Source organism: Bidens hawaiensis, unplaced genomic scaffold (assembly GCF_021521415.1).
Source record: "Bidens hawaiensis isolate Kalapana, Puna unplaced genomic scaffold, B.hawaiensis_p1.1 tig00052128_1, whole genome shotgun sequence".
NCBI classification, from domain to species: domain Eukaryota; kingdom Viridiplantae; phylum Streptophyta; class Magnoliopsida; order Asterales; family Asteraceae; genus Bidens; species Bidens hawaiensis.
In genome coordinates this window covers 60,394-76,369 of record NW_027499345.1, presented here as the reverse complement: position 1 = coordinate 76,369, position 15,976 = coordinate 60,394, and the positions used below count along the sequence as shown (strand labels likewise).

The window sequence follows — 15,976 nt, the reverse complement described above, 5'->3', positions numbered from 1 at the left end:
CTTGAATCACAAACTCGAACCACAAGGCTTTGAACATTGCCTCGACTTTTCCTTATCTTTTCTCTTTTTTCTCTTTTTTTTTCAATTTTTTTTCAAGATTATAACTCGCATAACGATTAACTACTACTCTCTATTAATTACTAACAAAACAACTACGATTACAAAGAACAACCTACCAAGTCGGATCATCTCACAAATACATCAGGGTTTGATCAAATAAAAAGAATAGGTCCAATAAGTTTTCTAAAGGAACCAACCCCCCGCCCCTCTCATTACCCACGCTCATATATGTAATTTATGTGGCCCAACCCCCAAAACCCGTACTCACACTCATCCAAGACGAGGCTTTAACCTATGTGCCTCAATCACTTTTGCATTTATGCCAAGCTAAGGTCTCGAAGTGCATTGATGGCACAAGTTCTAACGGAGAATAACCATTCCGTCAGCGCTCTTCGTTTTCCCAATACCCAAGTGACTGTGGGCATATTATGTGATTAGATAAAATGAAAGCATGCTAACCTTGCCTAGACTACTACTCGACCACATTTTTAACATAGCTAAGCAAACTTGATTTTTAGGGGAATTATGACCATGAAAGGGGACCAACACTTTGCCCCGCCAATCTTACCGGATGTTTCTCTTTCAATTGTCTTCTTTTTCATCAAAAATTTTCATTTCATCATCATTTTTTTAAATAGTTTTTAAAATTTTAATCAAAAGATTCCCCATCCCCACACTTGGGATACATTGTCCCCAAGGTATGGTTTTGAGAAACTAAGAATAAGCACAAAAAAACACCACCTCTTTCTGACCCGTAACACTATCTCAAAAGATTTCTTCCTCCTCCCTTCCACCCAAATACGAAACCGAACACAAAATAAACAACTGTACAACAATATACACAAACACATGCACCTGGTATGATGAGGCCCTCATCAATAATAAGGCGGCCGTGGCGGCCCAAAGATGGAGGTCATAAAGTCCAAAAATTCACCAAAGTTGAAAGCTCCACTTCCGCCGCTGCTTCCTTCTCCCGATGATGATGGTGGTGGTGCCATCGACTGCATCGAGTCCATCCACATGGAGTGAAGCAATGGAGGCTCGGGGTATCGTACAGAGCCGTCATATGGTGGCAGAGATGTGTAATCCACACTTGGTGGATCTGGGATGACCTCTTCACCAGCATGCCACTGTTCGTGCATTCTTCTGTTTCTGTCGTCCATATACAGCATGTTTGATTCGTGCTCGCGCGTGCATAGGCGTGAGCACGGTTCCACATCTCGTTACGGTCATGCCTCTCTTTCTCGGCTCGTTCATGATAAGCCCCCATGAAAGTTTGGTGGTCGAAAAGCGCCCGGGACTCCTCCGACCAATTACCGAAAGTGGAAGGCCGATGCCTCTCCACCACCTCATTTATCGAACCCATGTGGGCCCAATTGTCTCCATATGAAGCATATCCCGAAAAATAGTCCCAACCCCTTTGTTGGGATCCACTACCACCAACATTCTCATCACCACCAACCACCTCCATGTCTTCATCGTCACTTCCTTCCTCAATTATTTCCTCCAACTCTTCATTCACCTCTCGTTGAACATCCTCCCTTAATACTCTCCATTTTTCATTACCGTTCTTCAATTGATGGTACCTTTCGCTCTTTCTATATATCCAACCTGGCCCCAACGCATCCAACTTGTGTTCCGTAAATATCTTCTTCAACCCAATTGCGCCTGCTGGGATGGCACCATGCAACTTCAGCATCGCCGTGATCAATCGACAGTGAGGGATTAACTTTCTCTTGTTTCTCTCTTTACTCGTCCATATGTTTAACATGGCTAAGTAGCGAAAGGAAATTCATGGCTTGCCAGTCATCAACGCGGCCAAAACCGGCATATCACTGTTTCTCACCACTGAAATGTCACTCCGACGGGGAGCCACATTGGATAGACATATTGTCATCAACAGTTGAGCTTCAATCCTCAACCCCCTTTTTTAAAATTCAAACCTGTACCTCTTCCCCCTTTCAACATGGACGATTATATATTATACCATTGCGGACTTTTGTCAGGATGGTCAAACAAATCTCTAACCGATGGATAGACGTACGAATTGGATGGCTTGCTGTCGAACTGAGCAAATTGATTGAGTGTCTCGATAGACATCTCCACCATCGTTCCACCCACGGTACCGATCAACTTCATCTCCGACCCCTTCCTAAACGGTGGGCACCTCAAGGTAGATATCCACTCCTCAATCTCCCTAACATATAACACAGCGCTCTCTCCATCATAGCACTGGAGAGCAACTTCCAACCTAACGCTTCAAACTTATCGAACACGCCAAATGCTTCAAGACCAGGGTCAGTCATTTCCTTCTCACACATAAACCCTTCAAACCTTTCTCTCAAAGTGCTCATCTTATCCTTGAACAATTCTGGTTGCCATTCTAAAGCATAACTCGATAATACCCCACCTTTCCAGTCGGGTTTTGGGATTTCTACTTGCACATGCTCTTCCTCTTCTCGCAACCGTTGTCTTTTGGCTTGGGCAGCCCGACTACTCAAAGATGCCGCCTTACCCTTCCCCTTGTCCGAATTCCTTCCCATCTATACACACAAACCACCAAAAACAAACCAAGTTAATTCAATATGTCCATCCCCACACTTGCTTGTTACCATAGTTGTGGATAAACAACTCGTTATATAATTAACCAATGTCACAAAACTTCAATAAACGCTTACTTTTTCAACTTTTCCATGATAAATCACCAATCTCAAGCATTTATTTCTTATCCACAACTACAATTTGTAACCATTATAACCAACAAGCAAGTGGGTTTACACAAATTAACACTACCTTGACAGATTTTGCAATATATTCAAAGAGTTGACAATGAACATACCTTGGTTTGATGTTTATGGTGATAAACAAGCACTTGTCTAAAGCAAACAAGAAAACCCAAAAAAACTTTGAAATTTTTGAACCCTAACCCTCACAATCGGGTTACCACTTAAGAATTGATGAAAATAGAGTTTGGGTTGTTAATCCTCTTACAAATTCACACACAATCGGGTTAAGAAACTTGGATTTGGGGTTATTAATTGGAAGAGATAGTGGGGAAATTAGGTTTTTAGAGAGGAGTATGTGAAGAAGGAGAAGATGGTTGGTGAGTTTTTTGGCTGAGAATGGATGTAAAAGAAATTTAAAATTCGTTTTTAACCTTTAAAACCCGTCAAACAGCAGCAGGGGAAGCCGCACCGTGGGCAACGGTTTGAACCGTGGTCCACAGTTGACCAGGGTTAACGAAGCAGTCAGGTGAGACTGTGGGCCACAGCGTGAACTGTGGTCCACGGTGATGTTGTTCCAGGAATTCCAGAGTCCACCGTACCGTGGTGACACTCTGGACCGTGGGCAACGGTGACCCGACTGTGGGACACGGTTGGGACCATGGTCCACGGTGGAACTTTTTTTTTTACAAGGAATCCAAGCAATTTACAAAACATAAACTAAAATAAAAATTACCCTACCCCCCCCCCATAAAAAACCGAGTTGTCCTCAAAATGGTAGAGAAATTCCTAAGAACTTCCCCACACTTGGTTCGAACACATTCACACGAGAGAGGTAATTTTAAAAAAATAAATTTTTAACAAAAGCTATTTACACTATACAACATACCTGGGCCTTTCTTTTACGATATGGAGCTATCCGGTGAGCTTAGAAGGAAACTCACCTTGTCTTTATCAATCATGTTCAAATCCTTTCCTTCCAATTAGGGTTTGAGGCGATGTCCGTTCACAACTTGCTTAACTTGACTTTGCATGTCTTCAATCTCCATATGACCAAACCTCCCGACTCTTGTGATCACATACGGGCCCATCCATTTGCTTTTGAGCTTCCCGGGAAACAGTTTAAGTCTTGAATTATAAAGCCACACTTTTTGCCCAACCTCAAATGTTCGTTTCCTTAATTTGGCATCATGCATCTTCTTCAAATTCTATTTGTAGTTTAAGGCACACTCATATGCCTCATCCTGGATTTCTTCCAATTCGTTCAATTTCAATTTCCTTAACTCACCAGCTTCCGTGTAATCCAAATTAACATTTTTAATTGCCCATAATGCTCGGTGAGCCAACTCCATTGGCAAATGACAACCCTTCCCATACACCAACCGATAAGGAGTGGTACCAATCGGTGTCTTGTAGGCCATGCGATAGGCCCATAATGCGTCATCTAACTTAATCGACCAATATTTTCTATCAACCCGCACTGTCTTCATTAAAATTTCTTTGCTTTGTCGATTCGAAACTTCAACTTAGCCACTTGTTTGAGGATGGTAAGGCGTTGCAATTTGGTGATTCACACCATAACGTTTCAACAATTTGCCAAATGCAAAGTTCTTGAAATGCGATCCACCATCACTTATGATAACTCGGGGAATCCCAAACCTTGAGAAGATGTTGGATTGAACAAACTTGCACACCACGGAATGATCATTAGTTCTTGTTGCAACAGCTTCTACCCACTTTGACACATAATCAACCGCAACAAGAATATAGAGGTACCCACATGAGTTTGGAAATGGGCCCATGAAGTCTATGCCCCATACATCAAAAATGTCAACAACCAAGATAGGTTGTAGAGGCAGTTCATTTCTCTTCGATATACCCCCCATTCTTTGACAATTTAAACAATGCCTAGCATATTCATTGGTATCTTTAAAAATTGTTGGCCAATAAAACCCACACATAAGTACCTTGTACCCCGTTTTAGAACCACTAAAATGGCCACCACATGCCGATGAATGGGCATGTTTCAAAATCTCTTGTACTTCATTCTCGGGTACACATCTTCTCACTACTTGGTCTACTCCAATGTATTGCTAACTTGGGCTGTGAATTGTTGCCTTCTCTTTTTTGACCAAAATTCCAGAATCGCCCCCGTGGCCAAATAGTTGAGATAATGAGCATACCACGGTGCGGTTGAAACAATAAGCAACTTTTCATCCGGAAATTTCTCGTTTATCTCCTTTAGATCATCAACACCCTCAAGAGTTATTCACGACAAATGATCCACAACTACATTCTCACAACAATTCTTGTCACGAATTTCAAGATCAAATTCTTGTAGCAACAATACCAACGAATCAAACGAGGCTTTGCATCTTTCTTTTCCATCAAATAACACACCGCACTATGATCCGAGTACACTACAACTTTACTTCCAAAAATATATGAGGGAAACTTATCTAAGGCATACACCACCGCAAGCAACTCCTTTTCCGTTGTGGTGTAGTTCAATTGTGCCTCGGATAAAGTTTTGCTCGCATAATAGATCACCACCGGCTTTTTGTCCACTCTTTGACCCAAAACCACTCCCACCGTGCTATCACTAGCATCACACATAATCTCGAACGGCTTTGACCCATCCGGTGATTGTAGGATTGGTGCTTGCACTAACTTCTCCTTCAAACTGTCAAACGCTTGCAAACACTCATTAGTAAACTCAAAGGGGACATCCTTCAATAGATGATTACATAAAGGTTTTGAAATTGCACTAAAACCTTTAATAAATCTCCTATAGAACCCGGCATATCCCAAAAACGATCTCACCCCTTTGACATTTTTCAGGGGTGGCAAAGATGAAGTTACTCTAATTTTTGCTTGATCAACTTCCATCCCCCTACTTGAAACCACATGACCCAACACAATACCTTCTTGTACCATGAAATGACTTTTCTCCCAACTTAACACCAAGTTTGTCTCAACACAACGTTTTAAAACTTTTTCTAAATCATTGAGACAAGACTCAAAAGTTGAACCAAAAGTAGAAAAGTCATCCATAAAATCCTCAAGTGAATCCCTGACCATGTCTGAAAATATGCTTATCATGCATCTTTGAAAAGTAGCCGGGGCATTACATAATCCAAATGGCATCCGTCTAAAAGCAAAGGTGCCATATGGACAAGTAAAAGTGGTTTTGTGTTGGTCATCGGGATGAATTGCAATTTGATTATAACCCGAATACCCATCCAAAAAACAATAATATTTTTGACCCGAAAGTTTTTCAATTATTTGATTAATGAATGGTAATGGAAAATGGTCTTTTGAGGTGGTGGTATTTAATTTTCTATAATCAAAGCACACTCGCCACCCGGTTACCGGTCGGGTGGCGATTTGTTCACCACTATCATCTTTTATAACCTGGATACCGGCCTTCTTGGGCACTACCTGTGTCGGGCTCACCCATGAGCAGTCTGAAATGGGATAAACAATCCCTGCATTCAACCACTTGATTACCTCTTTTTTCACCACTTCTAGCAAATTCGGGTTCAATCTCCTTTGAGTCTCCATTGTTGGTTTGGCCTCCTCATCTATAATTATTTTATGCATAACAATAGAAGGACTAATACCTTTTAAATCTGCAAGCGTCCATCCAATAGCTGCTTTATGTGCTTCCAACACTTTCACTAATGCCTGCTCTTGCTCTTGCTCCAAATTCGAAGCAATGATAGCCGGGAGGGTTTCATTCTCCCCTAAAAACACATACTTCAAGTGACTCGGAAGCTCCTTCAACTCCACCTTTGGTGGACACTCCAAAGATGGTGGTCTTCCCTATTATAGAGCTAGCACATTCTGTTTTTGTTCCTCCATCCGCAAAGCACAAACGTGTACCTGTTCAGAATCATCACAAAGGCAAGCCTCTACACAATCCTCATCATATTCATGAAGATTGCAATGATCCACCACATCTGCCAAAAAACATTCTTCTTCACTCAAAGAATTAGCAACATTAGTAAAAACATTTAAACGCATTTTCCGGTTGCCAAAAGCCATGTCAATGATACCATATCTACAATCAATGATTGCATGGGCCGTGTTCATGGTCGACCCAAGATAACATTTTGTTGTTGACTTGAGTCACCCGATGAATAATCCAACACCAAAAAATCCACAGGATAATAAAAATCCTCTACCTTCACAATTACATCCCGTACGATTCCACGGGGAAGTTTATTAGATAAATCAGCCAATACAACCTTGGTCTCCACACGTTTCAAAGGACCAAAGTCGTATTGGTCATATAAACCCACCGGAAGAATACTCACTCCGGCCCCAAGATCCAATAACGCCCTAGACATTTGAAAACCACCAACTTGAATGTTAATTAAAGGTGTTCCCGGATCTTGAAGCTTAAGAAGGAGGTCTCCTTTTAAAACCGCACTTACCCGCTCAGTTAAGTCTACCATTTAGGCACTTTTTGTTGCCTCTTTTGAGTGCATAATTCTTTTAAAAATTTTGCATAAGCGGGTACTCGTTTTATTGCTTCAAGTAAAGGTAAATTCACTTTAACCTGTTTAAACACTTCCCACATTTCCTCCTTTTGAGGACCCCGTTTTAAAATCACATTTTTCTTGCCCGGGTCAAGCAAAGCCGAAGGAAATGGAACTACATTTGATTCCATTTCCTTGTTTTTATCATTAAAATTTTGAGCTTGACCCGATGTTCGCAACGGTTCCTCAAAAGTGACATGTTTAGTGGTTTTATTAGTTTCAATTTCTTCATCATCACTTTCCTTAACCGTGGTATCCTCCACTTCACCCTCAACCAAACCGGGTGACAAATTAGCTTTATACTCTTTATCACTTCTCAAAACATTAACATGATTAATCGGAAATTACGAGATGAGTTATGAGAAGGGTTTACCTTGGTGTCGCTTGGCAACTGACCTTTGTTTTTCTTCAATTCTGCCACTTCGGTTGCAAGTTGACCCATTTGTGTGGTCAACGATTGAATGGCCTTGTCACGGACTTCATCCTTTTGCATTCGGGCTTCATCAAGTTGATTTCTTTTCTGCATGTCTTGTTGCATCATCTTTAGCATGTCCATCACTTCATTCCCACTTGATGAACTTTGGCCCGAAGATCCACTTTGATTACCACCCATTCCTTGAAATCGACCTTGACTTCCTTGATTGAAGTATTGTTGACGAGGGATAAAGGTGGTTTGAGAAGTCCCTTGGAAATTCGGATTAAGTTGAGTTTCTTGATTTCCATATCTAAAATTTGGATGATTTCTCAACCCGGGGTGATAAGTGTTTGAGTTCATGTTGAAATTCCGATTACCACCCCCCTTGACTTTGAAGTGCACTTACCTCTTCAACTTGTACTTGCCCTACCGTACACACCTCAGCCCCATGACCCAACTCATTACAATTGGTACAAACATCAATTGTTTGATTAGTAGTTTGTACCCCCACATCTTCCACGGCATGAACTTGTGGTCTTCCAATTGTCGATATTGCTCTTCTTACAGTTTGAGCCTTTCTCTTCGATGTGACCGATATTTGTTCCAAGAATGCCCAATCATCTTGTTCATAATTGGTACCGAAAGTACCATTTGTGAGTGACATCATATCCCGTTCATCTTCCTCATTCAACCCTTCATGAAAAGCATTCAACAACTCCCAAAGCTATACCATGATGAGGACAATTCTTGATCATCATGTTGAACCTCTCGAATGCTTCATGAAACATTTCACCCGATTGTTGTTGGAAAGACCTCAAGCTTCGTCTCGCATCATTAGTCTTTTGGGCCGTGTAAAACTCTTCCAAAAACCTTTGTTGCATTTCGGCCCAAGTATAAATCGATGCGGATGGCAATGTGTAAAACCATCTTTTCGCCTTATCCTCCAACGAAAATTGAAATAAAACCAATTTCACCTCATCTGGTGAGAATCCTTGACCTCCGATTGTGTTGCAAATAGAATCATATGCCTCCAAGTGAAAATAGGGTTCTTCTGTTGCAAGACCCTTGTACTTTGGTAAACTTTGGAGTGCATTAGTTCTCACCTCAAACGTTCTTCCATTTTGGTTTTGAGGAATAACCACCGGAGATGGGTTGTTGGTGATGACTGGTCTAAAATGAGCTTCAATTCCCCTAACCATATCCCTTGCATGCCTTCTTGGTACCCCCAATGGTACTCTCGGTTGACCCATTTGTCGGTAAACGGGCCTTTGTTGCACATTTTGTTGAACTTGCGGTTGGGGATTGGTTGTTGAAATTACGGTTGTTGAAATTGCGGTTGTTGTGGAACTTGTTGCAATGGTTATGGTTGTTGTATTTGATTGACATGTAGTCCACCCCATTGTTGCACTTGTTGTTGTGGTTGAAAGTCGGATCCATTCCCAAACTGCCCTTGAATCCTCAACTGATTCCCATCAACCCTGCTTGAATATCCTTCTTCGAACTCTTCATACCCTTCATTACCATCACCATACTCTGGCCCACCAAACAATTGCGGGCTCGATCTCGGACCTGCTGGAATATGAGTTATGGATGGGTCTTGGGTAAATGTGTATGGTTGTTGATAAGGTGGATTTTGTTTATATTGGAAAAGGATTGTTGTGGTGAGTTTGATGATTGTCCTTGCATAGGCATGAAAGTGGTCAAGGGGGGAAGGTTAGGTGGTGGTTGAAAACTAAACACGGTTGAAGTCGGTACATTTGTAGAGATTGTGGTAGTAATGGGTTCAGTGGATGATGGGTTTTCAAAATTTATGGGTGGTGGCATTGGTAGTACAGTTTGTTCCGAAGCCATGATTGTGGTGTCAGTTATCCGACTTTTTGTGCTTGGCGACCCAATAACCTTGTTCTCCCTTTGAAGAATCCGATTCTGACGAAAGGCTCTCTCGATTTCAGGATCAAACGCTAACGGTGAGGAAGACCGAGAGCGTCTTGTATGCATATACCTGTAAGTACCTGCACATTAGCACAACCCGCATAAAACTAACAATAACAATTAAACAAAAACTACCAAAATAACATACGTCGCGCACTACTCCCCGGCAACGGCACCAAAATTTGACGTGAGGTCTAAGACTCACTCAAAAATAAGCCAATTACAACTAAATAGATAGCGGTAATGGGTATCGAACACGAGGAGTTTGTAGAAAATGTGTTAACAAGTAGCTTTAACAGAAAATAGAATTAAACTAAAATTGTATAAAAGTGAATTCAGATTTGATTGTTTGATTTTTAGATTAACTAAAATAAAATAAAACACTTGCAAAAAAACTATTGAGATTTGTAAACAGATTAAACTAAAGCGATCATCTAAGATTTCAGGTTTAAATCAACACTAATGTTCATGCTTACTAGAAAGAACCACCTAGACATAGTTCATGGTTGTTAACTTGTTTGTGATAAAAGGAAACTAAGTACTTGGATTAACAAAATGCAAGGTTGTTACCCAATAATCAATTGACTAATATTTAACCCTAATTCTTCCCATGATATCTCAATTGCCAATGACACCAAGAACGCATGGTTTAAATCATGATCAAACACAAGCAACAATTTACAAACAATTAATCAAACACCATAACAACTCAACAAACATTACAAAGTCATTATTCTAGAAATAAAAGGATAACATAGTGTATCAATTAAACCCTACATCCAAGATGATCACCAAGAGGAATTAGCCACTCATGGTTTGAGAAATCATCATAATATCAATTGTATGCAACATCAAACGAATTAAAAATGCACCAAATAATTATTACCAATCCCAAGATATTGTTCTTCACTCCCAGAAATCGTCCCCCAATGTTTCTTGATGAAAAGATAATGTGAAGGTTAGCTCAAAACAGCCAATTAAATCCAAGATGGTTAGCTGTTACGATCGGACCGTGGTCCACGGTCCAGACCTTGGGCCACGATCCTAGCCACGGTTCCTTCCTTCTTCCACGGTACGGTGTGGTCTGTTTCTTTTGCTTCAGGTGGACCGTAGTCCAAGGTGTGGACCGTGGGCCACGGTGGGGCTGGCTCCAGATTTTCTTGTTTTCTTCATAATCTTCTCGTTCCAGCTCCTTTTTCTTCACCGTTTTCGCCTATGATCTTGTAACGCCGTCCTTTAGCTTTTCAAACCTGTAATCACACAATATAATGTAGTATTCCAAATCCTTGAAATTAAAATTAAACGCACGCGATTTAGTTGGAATTACTACCCTTAAGGGTGGCTCTATGATCCACCCGTCAATAGGGTCAATCGGGGTTACCCTAATACGAGCAGTCTGACGGACTCGTGCAGCGGCTGAAGTAGTCGAGGATAGGTGGACAGGTGGAGTAGGTGATCTGGCTACTCTAACAGGTGAACAATACTGACTGGTAACTTCGTTCTGACCTATGTGTGGTGACCTGGGTGGATAACTATCGCATCTGTAGCCGGACAGGTCAGGCTCGTTTCTGGGTAGCTCTCTGCAAATCATATCCTCTTCATTCTCTTCCTCATCCACCTCCGGATCTTCCTCCGGATCCTCTTCCGGGTCCTCCTCTGGATCCTCCTCCTCAACAAATATTACCGGTTCTTCTTCCGGTACGTAGTCGTTATTCCTTACCATACCTCTACACAATGGTTAGTTATAAGAATAATATTTATTGCTAGGGTGAACTATTGTAGGGAAGGTTAATTAATTAAGCCAAATTTAATATTATTTATATTAAAATATAATATTAGTTTTATTAATATTGAATATAAATGAATATAATATTCATAATAAGATTTACTGTTATCGACAGTATCATACGTACACATATTCGTACACCTTATTTCAGATAAGCACGTATGGGTTTTATATATATATATACATACATACATATATATATATATATATATACATACTCAGTATTACGTTTTATACACATATGTTGCCAGTTTTACCTATCTGCACGTTCCATGACTTTTCCCCGAATTCCCTCGTACAAGCAAGTCTGTTATTATGTTCTGGACCACAATAACTCACTTGCCATACAAGTTCATCCAGGCATCCATCAGTATATAATATTAAATTGTTATTTAATATTTTTCCCAGAGTTAATCGACCCTACGGTTATATTTTAGGTACTTTAAGGGATAACCTAATCCTTTATAACCAATGGCTCTGATACCAACTTCTGTCACACCCCGACTAGCACAATGCGGAAGCGTAAAACGGGAATGTAACAGACACCTCAGGTATCAACAACATTGTTTATAACGAAACATTAAAAACTAATTTACATTAAATTACATTAATTTATCTTTGTTCCCAACTAGGCGTTACAACAAAATAAGTTCGTTACACTATTCTATTCGTACTGATAACATTGCGTCTATTCACATAACATCAAGCACGATCCACGACAGGTAGCATATCATCATATTATTCCAACTTCGGTACCATTCATGAAAAGCAGTTTAAAACGGGTCAACTACTAGAGTTGGTGAGTTTCGCGAGTTTCAAGAAAACAGTTATGAATATTCTCAAGTTAACACTTGTAATCATGATATAAATATGTATGTATGTATGTAAATGATGTAATTATGCTAAGCTACAGTGAAGCCTGGACTGTTTGTGCTGCGTGCATCCATTTCCCATGCGCAATCAACCACTGTGGCTCTCCTTCCGCCCACAACATGCCCCGGTACCAATGTCTAACACTACATAGCCTGTTTATATAAGTATGGTCATGTGCAAACGGCGCTATGTGACACGGCACCCAGGCCGATTCCATTTGGGTTTGTCAAACCAATAGTACTATTCACAAGCCACCTGTAACGCCCGTTAACTCTCAGTTTATGATTTAGAGCTTGTAGAGTATGTACATCTCTCGGGATTTAACCAATGTTTCTTGGAAACCTTCTCGTCATCTCAGTACGTTAAATCATTTAACTTTTCTTCCAATTTGCCATATACTTCAATTTTGAGGGGCTAGGATGAAACTTTTTTATATTATAAGACAAAACAAAAAAAATCCCTAACCCCCTCTCTTTGATTTCCAATAGGCAGCCTCCAGCCCCCCACCCTACGATTTTCTTCTTTCCAGCCAAGGTGTGAGCGTAAAACATCAATTGAAGGTTAGTTCTACGATTCCCCAACTCTTTGACACCTTAATTGATCTTTATATTACGCGTATTGATCGATAAACAACTTGTTTTAGGTAACCGGGTGGCTGTCCAATTGAGAGGTTTCGGGAATGTTTTGGTTGAGGTTTTTGTACCAAAATCTTCCTAGGTATGTCTAGTATAACATACTTAAAAATCATGTTCATTGGTGTTCGTTAGATTGGTCAACTAGTTGTAGTTTGATTGTTAGTGTTTGGTTGACTAGAATTGTAGTTTGATGCGTTTAACGCGAGGGTTGAAGTGATTAACGACCAATTCAGATCGGGGGAACTTGGTTTGATGTACGGGCTGTTGAAAAATCATTTTTATAAGTTATGGGCCTGAATTGGTTGTCGGTTACTCAAACGGGTCGGTACAACGCGTAATTACGTTTATTGAATAGTTGGTGCGTTGTACTTGCGAGTTACCGGCCCATTTGACTCGTGTAGCATCGTGTGGACTTGTTGGCTGTGATTTAATCATATTGGGTCCACACGGGGCTGAGTTGGATGTTAACGACCTAAACAACTCTTAAACGCGCGTGTTAGCATCACCTAGTGCTTCCGGGGGTAAATTGGGAATTCTTTATTCCCGAGAGTATCTAACGGTCGTGTTGGTGAATGTAAGGCCCCGGGGGCTGTTATGATTGAATTTGATGAGATCGAGACTTTAGGTAACTCGAACCATGTTAAAACGTCTCGTAGGATAAACGAGTCCTTTCGATGTAGATTGTAATGTTTGTATGTAAACCGACTGGTGTTTGAGTTTTGGGATTACTTAGGGATTACCTAGCTCATGGTGAATACGTGTCATGTGTCAGGTGAGTTCATGATGCCCCCTTTTTACTCTTTTAAGATTTTGGGCTAGCATGCACACCTAAGCGATTTTGCTTGATGAATTGTTTAAAATTATTTTGGATGGGCTTACTTATATAGGGTAGGCCTTGAGATGATATTATCGTATGTATGTATGTATGTATTATTGTATGGCCAATATTTGGCGATGTTAGTAGTCGTTATCGACTACGGATGTTACGTATGCCTACTTTGTGTTTGCATATGTTGGATGAGATGTTACGTGTTTGGGTTGTACGTTTGCTCGACCCTGATGTTATTACTTGGATGCTATATATATATATATATATATATAGGGATGTACTTATAAAGATGTTTATATATATGTATGTGTATATATATATATATATATATATATATAAGGACGATTATTTATTGATGATGATGGCCTAACTGATGTATCCCTTTTATATTTCAAAATCCTTGGAATGACTATTATGATTATTATTATTGATGTTATTTATTAAAACTTGAACTCACTCAGCTCAAGCTGACTTTATGTGCATGTTAGTGTGAGTTTCAGGTTAGGAGGAGGATGCCTTATCGCTTGGGCATGCACGAAGCTACTTGGACGGTGAAGGGCATACGTGGATGGAAGATTTCAATATTAAACATTTATTTTTAAAAAGTTATATCAAATATATTTAAATTGGTTTTGGGCATAACTCCCAGGTTTTGGGAACTTATGTTATTAATTATTGTTTTCCGCTGAATTATACTCTGAATTGGTTGTTTTAATGAAATGAACTGTTTTCAAGTTAAAGTATTTTTATAAGTATGATGGATGAATACCAACTGTAGGATTCCCGAGATTCGGGGTCTTACAAGTTGATATCAGAGCCATGGTTCGAGGGATTCGAGCATCCCCGAATGCTTGGACTTGAACTGTAAGAGAAAAACTAGTATGCCCAACGCGAGTAGCTGCACGCCAAGTGGTAACTTTAAATTGTTTAGTCATTCCTTTGAATTTTAAAGTTTCCAGTATGTGATTAATTGTTTAAGTGTTAGATAGAATGCTAATGGGGATAGGGGCAGGGGTGATTAGGACGGGCGGGTAAAGTAAACGACTAATTACACTTGATCAACGTCATTAGCATTTTACCCTTACCTTACATGTTCTAAATGCCACTTGTACTTGACCGTGTTAAAATTCTGTCTTTGTAGGGATAAGTCATGGTTAATACTCGAGCAGCTAAGAGAGGTGGTTCTAATGTTTGTGGCCGTGGTCGTAAGCCACGTGCCGAAGCTGAGCGTGAGATTCCTACTTCCTAGCAGGAAGCCCCGATTCATGAGGAGGGGGATAACCCCGCCTTAGATCCTGCTATGCACGCGGCTATCGCGGATGAGGTTTACCAGGTGCTCCATAGCGCCATTCCCGAGATCCTTGCTGAGGCCGTCAGGGCCATGGAGGAGTCAGTGGTTGGTAAGAGTTCGGATAAGGGAAGGAAGGGTAAGGAGACTCCGGTCGAGGAGGAGGAGGAGGAGGTGTATGTGCCGAGTGGAGATGAAGACGAAGTGTGGACTGTTAGTGTATCTACTCAGGGTTGCTCGTATGGTGACTTTAAGAAGTGTGACCCCCTTCTTTCGATGGTACCAAGGATGCGTTGGCAGCACATCAGTGGGTGAGGGAGATAGAGGCCGTTCTGAGGGTTAGTAAATGTAAGCGGGGTGACATGGTGACTTATGCTACTGCCTCCTTTCGTTCCGAGGCACTGTGTTGGTGGGATAACTTGGCGCAGGCTATGGGTGATCGTTCGATTAGGAGGAAGACATGGGATGAGTTGAAGAAATTGGTTCTTGATCAGTTTTGTCCTCCGCATGAATTGGATAAGATGGAATAGGAATTCTTGACCTTGGAGGCGGGTAGTTTGACGCATCGGGAGTATACCACAAAGTTTAACCAGATGACCCGTTTATGTCCCGATTTGGTTACTCCCGAAGCCAAGAGGATTAAAAAGTATGTGAGGGGGCTTCCGGCAGATATTCGTAGGGGTGTGGTGACCACCGACATGAACTCTTTTCACTCGGTGTTTACCCTAGCAGGTAAACTGTATGATCAGAAGGAGAAGTTACCGCCGACCGAGACTAGGAAGATGTGGAACAAAAATTTGTACGGTAAGCGGCCTGGGGGAAGCAATTTTAATTCGTCTGAGAAGAGGGTAAAGACTGAGACTTCGGATGTTAAGAGGGATGCGGCGTTTG

General features: G+C 40.9%; 1 pseudogene; it reads left to right on the top strand.

Moving 5' to 3' along the window:
- Nucleotides 1–8,468: 8,468 nt before the first annotated feature.
- LOC143599391 (small nucleolar RNA R71) lies at nucleotides 8,469–8,569 on the top strand (annotated as a pseudogene).
- The last annotated feature ends 7,407 nt before the right edge of the window (nucleotides 8,570–15,976 follow it).